Genomic DNA, 14,855 nt, shown 5'->3' on the forward strand with positions numbered 1-14,855 from the left:
AGCAGTTCTTTACCCTCTCTCAAATCTTATTCTATATTATACATTTCAGCCTATTATGTCTCCAATTTTCCTTTCCTTTTAAATCCATTTTACCTGTTCTTTATAACTTAATCCTTTTATATCATTTTGTTTAAATTTGACATAATGTTGTTCTGGTTTTTCCCCCCCACCCTTATTCTTTTGAAACATTTCTTACATATTCCTTTTAACTATGTCACTAATGCCATATTGTCTTTATCTCTTGCATCAATTTAACATTCAAACATTTTACAATGTTTTTGCAAATAGTCTTTAAACTTCTTCCAATCCTCTTCCACAAACTCTTCTCCCAGGTCTCGGATTCTGCCAGTCATTTCTGCCAATTCCATGTAGGCTATCACTTGCGTCTGCCATTCTTCCAGGGTGGGCAAATCTTGTGTCTTCCAGTACTTTGCGATGAGTATTCTTGCTGCTGTTGTTGCATACATAAAGAAAGTTCTGTCCTTCTTTAACACCAATTGGCCGACAATGCCCAAGAGAAAGGCCTCTGGTTTCTTAGGGAAGGTATATTTAAATACCTTTTTCAGTTCATTATAGATCATTTCCCAGAAAGCCTTAACCTTTGGGCACGTCCACCAAAGATGAAAGAATGTTCCCTCAGTTGCTTTACATTTCCAACATTTATTATCAGGCAAATGATATACTTTTGCAAGCTTGGCTGGGGTCATGTACCACCTATATATCATTTTCATAATATTTTCTTTTAAGGCATTACATGCCGTAAATTTCACATCAGTGGTCCATAACCGTTCCCAGTCAGCGAACATAATATTATACCCAATGTCTTGCGCCCACTTAATCATAGCTGATTTGACCGTTTCATCCTGAGTGTTCCATTTTAACAGCAAGTTATACATTCTTGAAAGTACCTTAGTTTTAGGTTCTAACAATTCCGTTTCTAATTTCGATTTTTCCACCTGGAAGCCTATTTTTCTATCCATATTAAAGACCTCTCTAATTTGATAATAATGTAGCCAATCTCGCACTTTATCTTTTAATTTCTCAAAACTCTGCAATCTCAATGTGTCTCCATCTTGTCCTAATATCTCCCAATATTTCGGCCACTTGGCCTCCATATTGAGTCTTTTCAGAGCCTTAGCTTCCATAGGTGATAACCACCTTGAGGTCTTGTTTTCTAATAAATCTTTATATCTTGTCCAGACATTAAACACTGCTTTCCTGACAATATGGTTCTTGAATGCTTTATGAGCTTTAACCTTGTCGTATCACAGATATGCATGCCACCCAAACACATTGTTAAACCCTTCCAAATCCAAAATGTCAGTGTTCTCAAGAAGTAGCCAGTCTTTCAACCAGCAGAATGCTGCTGATTCATAATACAACTTCATGTCTGGCAGGGCAAACCCCCCTCTTTCTTTAGCATCAGTCAATATTTTAAATTTTATTCTGGGCTTTTTGCCCTGCCAGACAAATTTAGAGATATCTCTCTGCCACCCCTTGAAACAATCCATCCTGTCCAAAATCTGCAAGGTTTGAAACAAAAACAACATTTTTGGCAATACATTCATCTTTATAGCAGCAATTCGACCCAACAAGGAAAGCTTCAATTTTGACCAAATTTCTAAATCTTTTTTAACTTCTGACCAACATTTTTCATAATTATCTTTAAATAAATTCAGATTTTTAGCCGTCATATTAATCCCTAGGTATTTCACTTTCTTAACCACATTTAAATCTGTCTCCTTCTGAAACCTTTCTTTTTCCATTATTGTCAAATTTTTCTCTAAAACCTTAGTTTTTTGCTTGTTTAGTTTAAATCCTGCCACCTGACCAAATTCTTGAATCAGTTCTAAAACCCTTTTCGTACTAGATTCTGGCTCCTGTAGTGTCAAAACCAAGTCATCTGCGAAGGCCTTAAGTTTATATTGTTTAGCTCCGACCTGAATTTCTTTAATCAACTGGTCCCTTCTGATCATATTCAAGAGCACCTCCAGGACCGAAATAAATAACAATGGAGAGATAGGGCAACCCTGTCGTGTTCCTTTTTCAATTTTAAACTCTTCTGACACCACATTATTAACTATCAGTTTTGCTTTTTGTTCTGAATAGATTGCATCTATACCATTTTCAAATCCCCGTCCCACTCCCATTCCCTTAAGATTTTTCTTCATAAAATTCCAAGAAATATTATCAAAGGCCTTCTCCGCATCAATAAAAATTAAAACTGCTCTTGTATTAATTGTCAGGGGCTCAGGGACAGAGGCACAGGGGAGAGAGGAGATGGAGAGCGAAGGGGAAGGATCTGAGGGCAGCATAGGGGAGTATGACAGTGACCCGAGAGATTCCATGAGCTTCCCCAGCGAATCAGAAGATTCCCAGAAGGAGGCGCCGATGGTCAGGGCAAGGGGGGTCCCAGGGGGGACACACCAGAAACAGGGGGCCAGCGGGGACTCCCAAAGCAGCAGCTGGAGATCAGGACCAGCTTCCCCACCAGAGCAGAGTGGGGGGGAAGAGTCCCAGGTGTCAGGTCCAGCTAGCCTCCCCGAAGGGGGAAGCAGTGACAGGAGCAGTGAAACGGTCAGGAGGAAGGTTGCCGGCTGGGCGCGCGCGCCAAGTTCAAATGTACAGGCGCGCAGGACAGCAGAAAGCCCGGATCGGGAACCAGGTCCTAAAGCCCGCCGGAGGCAGGGGGAAGACTCAGGGGACTCAGCGTCAGAAGAGTCTAGGAAGGGCGAGACCCCAGCTGACAGGCGGACCCAGAGGAGGAAAGAGCGGAGGAAGAGGTGGAGCAAGGCTAGGGTCTTAAACTGGTGTCTGGGGGGAGGAGACTCAGACGGAGCTTCGGCGGTCTAGAGTTTCAGACGTAGAACTGTGCGCTGCTGATGTGAAAGACAAACTGAACTTCAATAAAGACTTTTGTATATAACAACGGACTGGCGTTGGTCCTTTGTGAGCTGGGACCTAGGGCAGCTCTGACAGTAAGCTCCGTTTCTAATTTTTTTTTTTTTGCGAGCTCACGAAGATAGGCAAAGATGACTACGGAGGAGAAGGTGGCAGCACTGCAAGAAGCAGTCACGAGGCTTTACGCAGAAGTAGCAACCTCCAGAAAGAAGGAAGAGGAAGCAGAAGCGCGCTGCCGAGATCTGCGAAACAGATGGGAACGTTTGGGCAAAGAGGGGCTTCCAGGACCCAAGCCGGAGGGAGTTGGCCTCGGGAAGAGGGGGGGCAGCATAGTAGCCCACTTCGACGGGGACCTGAAGCAGTATCCCAACTTCAGAGCAGACATAGTTTTCGCGCTCAATTTGCTTCAGAAAGACTTTAGAGATGAGGAGGAGAAAGTAGGCTTCATAATAACTCATCTGCATGGGGAAGCTAAATCGTGGCTGCGCAATTTATGGCGCGAAGATGATCCCGCCCTCCAAGATTCAAAAGCATTTATCGCGGCTATGGACGCTTGTTTTAAATCAACGGTAGATGTGGATGTGGCCAGGAGGGAAATGCACGGGCTGCGGCAGGGCAAAGCCACGGTGAGACAATATCACTCCCGCTTTTTTGCGTTGGTAAATGTGCTGGGCTGGGAGAAGGACTCCGCTGCCGTAAGGGATCTGTTCTGGGAGGGGCTGAATGGCTCCGTAAAAGATGAGCTGGCGAGGGGGGAGAGACCTCACACTACCACAGAAGTCATCCAGAGAGCGCTGACGATAGGGGTACGCCTGGAAGAACGCCCTTGGAGCAGGGATGAGGGTCGTCTGGCGCGCACACCGGCCAAGACACCTCCCTTCATGCCCAGAGAAACAGGGCACGCGCACTCCACGCCTCCGCTGGGGGAGGGGGAAGAGCCGATGGAGATAGGTGGTGCCAAGGCTCAGACAGCGACCAGAGCCCAAACACCAGGAGCAGTCAAGACGAAGGCTCCTAGAGGGAGCAGGAAGTGTTACATCTGCGACAGTGCACAGCACATGGCCAAAGAGTGTCCCCAGAGGATACAGAAGGGAGAATTTTGGCAATTGAAATCCAAATACAAGGAGAAAATTTTTTGATTTTGGGAATTTATGCACCAAATGAGGGGAAGTCAGAATTTTATAAGAGGTTGCATGAGACAATGCTGGACTATATGGATTATAATAACATCATTATGATGGGTGATATGAATGGGGTGGTATCTACGAATATGGACAAAGCGCAAAGACAAAGTATAACAAAAGAGGGCAGGCTACCAAAAACTTTCTTTGAACTAACTGACAACATGGATCTGATTGACATTTGGAGAACAAAAAACCCCTTAGGAAGAGAAGGGACATTCTTCTCTGAAGCCAAAATGACATGGACTAGAATTGACCAAATATGGATAACTAGAGGACTGGCACCTAAGACTAGAAAGGTGGAAATCTGCCCAAAAACCTGCTCCTACCACAACGCAGTAAAGATGGAAATGAAATTAACTTCAACTGGTTCTTTCAGATGGAAGATGAATGACACCTTATTAAGAGATCAAGAGATTGTCAAGAAGGCCCAAAAGAATCTGAGTGACTATTTTGAAGTAAACTTGAAAACCACAATGGAAAAAAGAGTAATCTGGGATGCAAGTAAGGCGGTGATGAGGGGGTTTCTGATACAACAGAACGCAATAAAAAAGAGAACTCAAAATGAGAAAAAAGAGAGAATTTTGGAGAAAATAAAATAAGGAGAGAAAAAATTAAGATCAAAACCAAAGTCACAGGAGATTCTGAGAGAAATTAAATTATATCAAGTACAATATATGGAATTGATAAATCAGGAAGTCGAATGGAAAATTAAACAAATGAGACAAAAGACTTTTGAATCGGCTAATAAATGTGGGAAACTGCTAGCATGGCAGTTGAAAAAAAGACAGAAGTTGAACACGATCACTAATCTTGAGATTGAGGGGAGAAATATTCAGAATCCTGTGGAGATTAGAAAATGCTTCCAGAGATACTTTAAACAACTTTACACCCAGGGGCCGCAGAAAGAGAATGATATAGACCAATTTTTAAGAACTAATGGATTACAAAAACTATCTCAAGAAAATAAGACAATATTGAATTATAAAATAACAGAACAGGAGATTGAAGGTGGGCCCAGGAACGACTCCGGGAACTGGCCGAAGGGTCATGCCCTCAGTATCCAGGGCTGGTCTTGCATCAGGGTCTTCTGCTGCACCACGGGCGTCTGTACATCCCACCAGGGCCGCTGCGGGCTGAGGTTCTCCGGATGACCCATGATGCTCCAGCAGCGGGGCACTTTGGGCGGTATCGGACCACCCATCTGGTAAGCTGTGAGTTTTGGTGGCCCCGTCTGAAGGCTGACGTGGCTCGCTACGTCGCTGGTTGTGATGTCTGCAGGCGGGCCAAGGGGCCTACCGGGCGACCCCCCGGCCTTCTTCAGCCGTTGCCGGTTCCACCACGTCCTTGGCACACAGTTTCTCTGGACTTTGTAGTGGAGCTACCCCCGTCTCGGGGCTGTACCTGCCTCCTAGTTTTCTCCGACCATTTCACGAAGATGGTGCACTGTGCCCATCCGTACCCTCAGCTAAGGAAACCGCCCAGCTGTACCTTCAGCATGTCTTCCGCCTGCATGGCCTACCTGAGCGTGTGGTGTCCGACCGTGGCGTTCAGTTCACGTCCCGGGTTTGGCGTGCTTTGCACCAGGCCCTCAGAACAGAGGTCTGTCTCTCATCTGCTTACCACCCACAGACTGATGGCCAGACGGAACGGGCGAACGCGGTACTGGAGCAGTACCTCCGGTGTTCCTGCAGCTACCAGCAGGATGACTGGGTCGACCACCTAGCCTTGGCGGAGTTCGCTTATAACAATGCGGGGAATGCGTCCACCCAGCAGACCCCATTCCAGGCCAGCTACAGTTTTCATCCACGGTTGTTTCCGGATGTGCTGCCGGCATCTGCGGTCCCCGCGGTGACAGAGTGGCTTCAGGAGCTCCAGTCCCAGCAACGGCTGTTGATGGAGCAGCTGCGCCAGGCCAAGGAGGCGTACAAGGTCCAGGCCGACCGCCACCGCCAGGTGGGGCCGGAACTCCACGTCGGTGACCTGGTATGGCTCTCCACTCGCCACCTCCACCCTTCTTGACCTTCGCGGAAGCTGGACGCCCGTTTCACCGGCCCGTTCCCCATCGTGCACCAGGTCTCGCCGGTGGCATTCCGTCTCCGGTTGCCAGCAACCCTGAAGGTTCAGCCGGTATTCCACAGGTCCCTTCTGAGTCCGGTGGCCCCACCCGACGAGTTCCACCCGAACCGTCCCCGACCGCAGCCAGTTTTGGTTCAGGGAGAGCCTGAGTACGAGGTGGAACGCATTCTGGACTCCCGATACCGCAGGGGAAAGCTGCAGTATCTCATAGACTGGAAGGGGTATGGGCCGGAGGACCGTTCCTGGGAACCAGTGGCCAACGTCCACGCGCCTGCCTGCCTCCGAGAGTTTCATGTGGCGTACCCCAACAAACCGGGTCCGGACCCTCAGTTGAGGGGGGGGCCTGAGAGGGGGGATGGTGTGATGGCCTGGGATTCCGAGTCTGAGAGTGAACCGGAGGAATCCCAGCCGGCACAGGAGTCCCTGCCTCCAGGGCCGGCTGAACTGGGGCAAGGCCTAGATGCTGAGGAGCCTGCACCTGGGCCAGATCCTCAGGGGCAGGCATCAGGTGAGACCATTCTGGCCCCAGAGGTGCTGGAAGACTCAGTGGCTACAGGTGAGCCTCCCCCGGGGCCCAGTAACCCTTCGGCCTCTCCTGAACTGCAGAGGCTTAGGGCAGAGAGGCGAAGGGAACTGGTCTCTCCCAGGAGGAGTGCTCGCTTTAAGGCCAGGAGAGGCGGGGCTCCTGGGGGCCGGGACCGCCCCCGGCCTTAGAAGAAGATAAAGGTCAGGCAGCCCGGGCCCAGGTTGCGGGAGCAACGTCGTTGTGGAGTACCTGCTTTTACCCAGACCTAGATCTGCACTCCCGGTGTGCCTGTTCCACGCCCGGCTTCCTGCTCCTGACTCTCCGGTGTTCCTGTTCCTCGCCCGGCTGCCCGCTGCTGACCCACCAGTGTTCCTGTTCCCCGCCTGGCTCCCTGCTTCTGCTCTACCAGTGTTCCTGTTACCCGCCTGGCTTCCTGCTGCTGCCCTACCAGCGTTCCTGCTCCCCCGCCCGGCTCCCTGTTTCGGACCTCGCGTCGCATCTAGTGATCATCTACCCTGCTAGTGACTCTGGACTGAACTTCGGCTACGGTATTAGTACCTTTCCCCCCCGGGACCAGCACAGTCACCAAATCTCCGTAGTTAGATCTAAGTTCCAATAAATGTTTCGGGATGTCCTTGTAGATTTCCACTTTAACGTCCTGAATTTCAAGGGTCTTTTGAAAGTGCGCACTCAGTATCTTGTCTCTTTCTACCTTTGTTCTGAGGGAGGTCAGGCAGTCTCTAGACTTAACCTTCCTCCCTCCTTTTCCGAGTCTGAATGCACTTACAATTTTAAAATCTTTATCTTCTTCCAAAGACCAAAATTCTGCAAATTCTTTTGTCAAATATTCAGTTAAATCTCCCTTTTCAAGTTCTGGAACTGACCTCAATCTCAGATTATTTTCCTTGTTTTTTAATTCTATCATAGACAGATATACCTGATGTTCGCCAATCTGTTTGCGCATAGGTTTTATTTCCTCTTGCACGGCCTCTGCTATCTGTTTGGCCTCCTCAGCTGTTTTACGATTTTCTGTAGTGACTTCCAACAATTTCCCAATAGATTGTGCGTTTAAACTAACTTGTTGAGTCAAGTTGTTAACACTAGCTGTGTTTTGGTCAATTTTAGATGATTGTTCAGTCACTTGCTTACTCAGGCCATCCAATTTTTCAAAAATTTTATCTAATACTGAAGTAAAGTCCCCTCCTGTGGCCATTCCTTCCGGCTTAGCTTGCTCTAGATCTTCCTCTTGTGCCACAGAAACAATGGGAACAGATGATCTGCACAGCTGTGAAATTATCGTAGATTGTTGTGTTTTGGCTTTGCCTGATCTTGTCTTCCCACTCATCCCACCGCTGTCTATGCATCAACGTTAGTCTCACGGTTCACAATTCCCATGGAAATCCCCAAGTCCAAAGATGGGGGGGGAAACCAGTAGTTGCGCAGCTTCAAAATTCCACTAGAGGGACACTAAATATGTCTTGAAAAAAGAATAGTTACTGTTCAGTGTCCCTTAAAAATTAGTGACAATATCAAACAGCATCAGATTCCCGAAAACCTTCTGAGTCCTTTAACTTTTGCAGAGTTAATCCTAAAGAAGTTGTAATGTCTCTAAAAAGTGCGAGTTTCAATGTAACAGTTCAATATAACAGTTCAATGTAGCAGTTCAAACAGCCTAACAGTTCTAGTAGTCTGGCAGCCCGATCACTGGGATTTCTAAATGTTTTGTAAATCCACAAATGAAGAGGTAAGAAGGTAAAATTCAAGTTTTCTTCCTACTCCTCAATTCAATTGATGCTCAGATTAGTTCCTTTTAAAATCGCAATTTCCGAAGCATTAGAAAGTTAGACGTCCTTGCTTTAGATCTTTAAACAGAGCCGGGAGACGGACTTCCTGGTTGCGCCTCCTGCTTCAGTGCCAAATTTAAGTATTTTTAGTCCCCAATTCAATGAACTGCACCTACTCACGGGTAGTTGTTTTTTAGCCGAATAGTCCCAGGAAGAGTGTCAGCGCTCACCGACAGCAGCTTTGCGGCTTCACCCCACAGAAAGAGCGATCGACTCACAGCACCGCGCCAGCCCTTTCACGCTCCGGAGCCCCTTACCCCTTTGCCGTTTCGAGGGGCGCTGATGGTGCCCGCCGAGTCCCATGGCCACAGGCTGTCGCTGCCTGTGGTTTTTCAACAAGGGTCTCCACTTCGCCGTAGCGGACGACCCGTTTCTGCGGAGCCTCCCCTTCAGAAGTAGCAGGGGACCGTGGTATAGTGGTATACCACTTGCCAGACAATAAGTGTTGGAAATGTAAAGAAACTGAAGGAACATTCTTTCACCTTTGGTGGACGTGCCCAAAGGTCAAGGCCTTCTGGGAAATGATCTATAATGAACTAAAAAAGGTATTTAAATATACCTTCCTTAAGAAACCAGAGGCTTTCCTTTTGGGCACTGTCGGCCAAATGGTGTTAAAAAAGGACAGAACTTTCTTTATGTACGCGACAACAGCTGCAAGAATACTCATCGAAAAGTATTGGAAGACAGAAGACTTGCCCACTCTGGAAGAATGGCAGACGCAACTGATAGACTATATGGAATTGGCAGAAATGACTGGCAGAATCCGGGACCTGGGAGAAGAGACAGTGGAAGAGGACTGGAAAAAGTTCAAGGACTATTTGCAAAAACATTGTAAACTGTATGAATGTTAAGATGATGCAGGATAGAAAATAATTTGGCATCAGTAACTTAGTGGAAAGAAGTATGAAAATAAGCGAACTATAAGAACAAGGGTGAAATTTTGATTAATATTATGTCAAGCTTAGATATCTAAATATTTGATAATAAAGTTTAAAATTGGAGACATAATATTTGAAAATTACAAAATAAGATTTGAAAGAAGGTGAACCACTGCTGAATATAACAGGCAGGAAGGCAGGAAAGGGAGATGTGAGGTGTCGCCAATGGAGGCAAAGGCTGTGGAAAAACTCAATATGGAGGCCAAATGGCCGAAATATTGGGAAATTTTGGAACAGGAAGGGGATAAACTGAAATTGCAGAGTTTTGAGAAACTAAAAGTTAAAGTGCGGGATTGGCTTCATTACTATCAAATATTGGAGGTTTACAAGTTGGACAGGAAAATTGGCTTCCAGGTGGAAAAATCAAAATTAGAAACAGAATTGTTAGAACCTAATACTAAGAACTTATCAAAAATGTATAACTTGCTGTTGAAATGGAATACACAGGATGAAACGGCAGGAAGGCAGGAAAGGGAGATGTGAGGAGGTCCGAAAGGAAGGTTATGGAAATTTTGTTTTTTGAAATTTAATTATGCTGTATTTTATTTGTTTTGTGTTAATTCTTTGGGGGTTTTTTGTTTGTTCTATGTTGGTGATGGTGTTTTATGTGCTTGGTGATGTATTGTTTAAAACCTTTAATAAATATTTTATAAAAAAACACACAACAGAAGTAGCAGGGGACCGCCATTGCCGTTCGCGCCGCCCCCGGAAGTGAATATAATTGACATTTTGGAAAAGTTAGAAGTCAATATAAATACTAAAGCAGTTTTGATATTTGTGGATGCGGAGAAAGCCTTTGACAATATTTCTTGGAGTTTTATGAGGAAGAATCTCCGGGGGATGGGGGTAGGTCAAGAGTTTGAAAATGGTATAGGTTTAATATATTCTGAACAAAAAGCAAAGTTGATAGTAAACAATGTTGGTAAATAAAACCCCAAAACTTGTATTTTCCAAAACTTGTTGGAAAATAAAACCCCAAGGTGGTTGTCGCCAATGGAGGCAAAGGCTGTGGAAAAACTCAATATGGAGGCCAAATGGCCGAAATATTGGGAAATTTTGGAACAGGAAGGGGATAAACTGAAATTGCAGAGTTTTGAGAAACTAAAAGTTAAAGTGCGGGATTGGCTTCATTACTATCAAATATTGGAGGTTTACAAGTTGGACAGGAAAATTGGCTTCCAGGTGGAAAAATCAAAATTAGAAACAGAATTGTTAGAACCTAATACTAAGAACTTATCAAAAATGTATAACTTGCTGTTGAAATGGAATACACAGGATGAAACGGCAGGAAGGCAGGAAAGGGAGATGTGAGGAGGTCCGAAAGGAAGGTTATGGAAATTTTGTTTTTTGAAATTTAATTATGCTGTATTTTATTTGTTTTGTGTTAATTCTTTGGGGGTTTTTTGTTTGTTCTATGTTGGTGATGGTGTTTTATGTGCTTGGTGATGTATTGTTTAAAACCTTTAATAAATATTTTATAAAAAAACACACAACAGAAGTAGCAGGGGACCGCCATTGCCGTTCGCGCCGCCCCCGGAAGTGAATATAATTGACATTTTGGAAAAGTTAGAAGTCAATATAAATACTAAAGCAGTTTTGATATTTGTGGATGCGGAGAAAGCCTTTGACAATATTTCTTGGAGTTTTATGAGGAAGAATCTCCGGGGGATGGGGGTAGGTCAAGAGTTTGAAAATGGTATAGGTTTAATATATTCTGAACAAAAAGCAAAGTTGATAGTAAACAATGTGGTCACGGAAGAATTCAAGATAGAAAAAGGGACACGTCAGGGGTGCCCAATCTCTCCATTACTCTTTATATCAGTCCTGGAGGTTTTGCTGAATATGATTAGAAGGGACCAGCTGGTTAAAGGGGTACAGGTCGGAGCCAAACAGTACAAATTGAGAGCATTTGCAGACGATTTGGTACTTACATTACAAGAGACAGAATCTAGTACTAAAAGGGTCTTAGAATTAATTCAAGAGTTTGGTCAAGTAGTAGGATTTAAATTGAACAAGTTAAAAACTAAGGTTTTAGAGAAAAACTTAACAGCTATTGAAAAAGAGAGGTTTCAGAATGAAATATTTGGGGATTAATATGACAGCTAAAAATATCAATTTATTTAAAGATAACTATGAGAAATATTGGACAGAAGTGAAAAAAGACTTGCCTAGAATGTTGTTTTTGTTCCAAACATTGCAAATTGTGGACAAGATGGACTGTTTCAAGAGGTGGCAGAAAGATATTTCGAAATTTGTCTGGCAGGGCAAGAAACCCAGAATAAAATTTAAGATTTTAACCAATGCAAAGGAAAGGGGGGGATTTGCCCTGCCAGACTTTAAACTTTATTATGAATCAGCAGCTTTCTGCTGGCTGAAAGACTGGCTACTTCTTGAGAACACAGACATTTTGGACCTAGAAGGTTTTAACAATATTTTTGGGTGGCATGCATATTTGTGGTATGACAAGGTTAAAGCTCATAAAGCTTTTAAAAATAATATTGTCAGGAAAGCATTATATAACATCTGGATTAAATATAAAGACTTGTTGGAAAATAAAACCCCAAGGTGGTTGTCGCCAATGGAGGCAAAGGCTGTGGAAAAACTCAATATGGAGGCCAAATGGCCGAAATATTGGGAAATTTTGGAACAGGAAGGGGATAAACTGAAATTGCAGAGTTTTGAGAAACTAAAAGTTAAAGTGCGGGATTGGCTTCATTACTATCAAATATTGGAGGTTTACAAGTTGGACAGGAAAATTGGCTTCCAGGTGGAAAAATCAAAATTAGAAACAGAATTGTTAGAACCTAATACTAAGAACTTATCAAAAATGTATAACTTGCTGTTGAAATGGAATACACAGGATGAAACGGTGAAATCAGCCATGATTAAGTGGGCACAAGATATTGGTCATAACATTATGTTCGCTGACTGGGAACAGTTGTGGACCACCCGTATGAAATTTACGGCATGTAATGCCCTAAAGGAAAATATTATGAAAATGATTTATAGGTGGTACATGACCCCAGTCAAGCTTGCAAAAATTTACCACTTGTCTGATAATAAATGCTGGAAATGTAAAGAGACTGAAGGTACATTCTTTCACCTTTGGTGGACATGCCCAAAGATTAAGGCTTTCTGGGAAATGATATATAATGAACTGAAAAAGGTATTTAAATATACCTTCCTGAAGAAACCAGAGGCCTTTCTCTTGGGCATTGTCGGCCAATTGGTGCCAAAGAAGGACAGAACATTCTTTATGTATGCTACAACAGCAGCAAGAATACTCATCGCAAAGTATTGGAAGTTACAATAACTACCCACCTTGGAAGAATGGCAGATGAAGGTGATAGATTATATGGGACTGGCAGAGATGACTGGCAGAATCCGAGACCAGGGAAGAGAGACAGCGGAAGAAGACTGGAAGAAATTTAAGGACTATCTTAGGAAACATTGTAAAATTATGGAATGCTAGAATGACGTTGGTTTAGAAATTATGTGGTTTCTAGCTGTAATGATTAAGTAAAAAGAAACGAAAGGCTAAAAATTTAAATGGACAATAAGGGAGAGGATTTGCTGAATTAATAATTGGAAATTGGAATACAGAAAGGGGAGGTATGGGGAAGTCAGGGAAGTAAGTTACAAGAAAATAAGGGATTAAAATTATATTTGTTTTGGGTTTTTTGTCTGTTTGTATTGTTGTTTTGTCTTGCTTTTATATAATCTTGGAAACTTTAATAAAAATCTTTTTTTTAAAAAAAAAAAAAGGAAGAGACCACAAGGGCCATCGAGTCCAACCCCCTGCCAAGCAGGAAACACCATCAGAGCACTCCTGACATATGGTTGTCAAGCCTCTGCTTAAAGACCTCCAAAGAAGGAGACTCCGCCACACTCCTTGGCAGCAAATTCCACTGTCGAACAGCTCTTACTGTCAGGAAGTTCTTCCTAATGTTTAGGTGGAATCTTCTTTCTTGTAGTTTGGATCCATTGCTCTGTGTCCGCTTCTCTGGAGCAGCAGAAAAAAACCTTTCTCCCTCCTCTATGTGACATCCTTTTATATATTTGAACATGGCTATCATATCACGTGCTAAATGCTTTACGACCTGCAGAGTCCCGCAGGGGGAAGTGTGCTGGACGCCAAACAATAAAGCAATCAATCTACCTAACAAAGACCATGGATCTTGGATCAAAATGTCTTGCTTGGAGTTAGGTGTTGGGGTAGGTGTTAAGAGTTCCGAGCAATCCATCGCAGCATCAGGGCAAGGTTTTATAGAATGTTCTTGCTTAGAAGATTTCCTGGTTACAAGTTTCTCAGTGTTCCCACTGTTCTCGGTTATTGGGATACTCTTGAGAAGGTTAAAAAGCTTTTTAAAATCCATTTTTTGTAACGCACTGCCTTAAAATTTTTAACATTTCTGCTCTTTTTTACCCTTATGGGCCTCCTTTTCAAGGCAGTAGCCCTACAAGATCTCTTGGCCTTCCTTGGTGGTCTGCTTTTGCAGGTGGTAGGAAGGAAGTTGTTATTACTTTCCAATTCTACAGTCACCCCGCTGGATTCCCTACAGAGAGTTTTGCAAGTGTCCATCATTATAGTGAGGATTTTTGTACAGGTGGCCAGATGAGATTTTATATTTTCGATATCCTCAGTTAAAAGCACAAGCCATTTGATAACTGATAAATCCTCATCCTCATTTGTCTCAAGTTGGAAGCAGGAGTCTCTTGATGTTTTAGGGTTTCCCAAAGACATCTCTGCAATTTGTTTTAACATTAGTTCTTCCACTTCTCGGACTCGGGATGGTTCAGGAGAAGCTTGGGATTTAAGTCTCTGTTTGGGGAGTACTTTGGTAACTGTACCAATTGTGTTTGGATTTACTTTGGGCTTTATTGGCCCTTTGTTGTGGCATTCTTCTACACAATCCTCTCTCTGCACAGCCGGCCCTTCGGTGCAGGAGGGAGAAGTTTCAGTTTCCTGCTGAATCTCACTCGGCTTGACTTTACCCCTATTCTTAAAGGGCCGAGTGCTTTTTGTTTGAGCTCCCTTTAGGGTAGCTCTTTTAGAGAGAGGTCTTAGATCACTCCGATAAAAGCCTGGTGTTCTACAGCCACTCCTGGTCGTCACCATTATTTATCTTGTGAAGGTCAAGTTGGTAAAAATCTCACCTCGGTTCATTAGCTCCATCGGGTGTTGCAGGAGGGTTCTCCGCTGGACTGCTTCCAAGGTAGGCAGGTAATTGAGACCAATTTGCTGAGCTCCTTTGCCGTGGTGTTGGAGGCCGCGGCGGTGTCAGCGGCGCCTTTCTGGCCGTGTCGCCCTCCTAGCTCAGTGGGAAGGCGTCCGAGATAACAAGGAGGTAAAACCATGAAATGATAAAATAGGGCAGTAAAACAA

At 44.2% G+C, this 14,855-nt stretch overlaps 1 long non-coding RNA gene across 1 annotated transcript in view; it reads right to left on the minus strand.

Annotated features, from left to right (window-relative positions):
• Positions 1–13,643, minus strand: part of LOC308577880 — a 180,052-nt gene extending 166,409 nt beyond the window's left edge. The window contains exon 1 of the long non-coding RNA XR_014003747.1: positions 13,570–13,643. This is a non-coding gene — a long non-coding RNA (uncharacterized lncRNA). The remainder of the gene's footprint in view (positions 1–13,569) is intronic.
• Between the last annotated feature and the right edge of the window lie 1,212 nt (positions 13,644–14,855).

This window comes from Podarcis bocagei (genome assembly GCF_964188305.1).
Source record: "Podarcis bocagei genome assembly, chromosome: W".
NCBI classification, from domain to species: domain Eukaryota; kingdom Metazoa; phylum Chordata; class Lepidosauria; order Squamata; family Lacertidae; genus Podarcis; species Podarcis bocagei.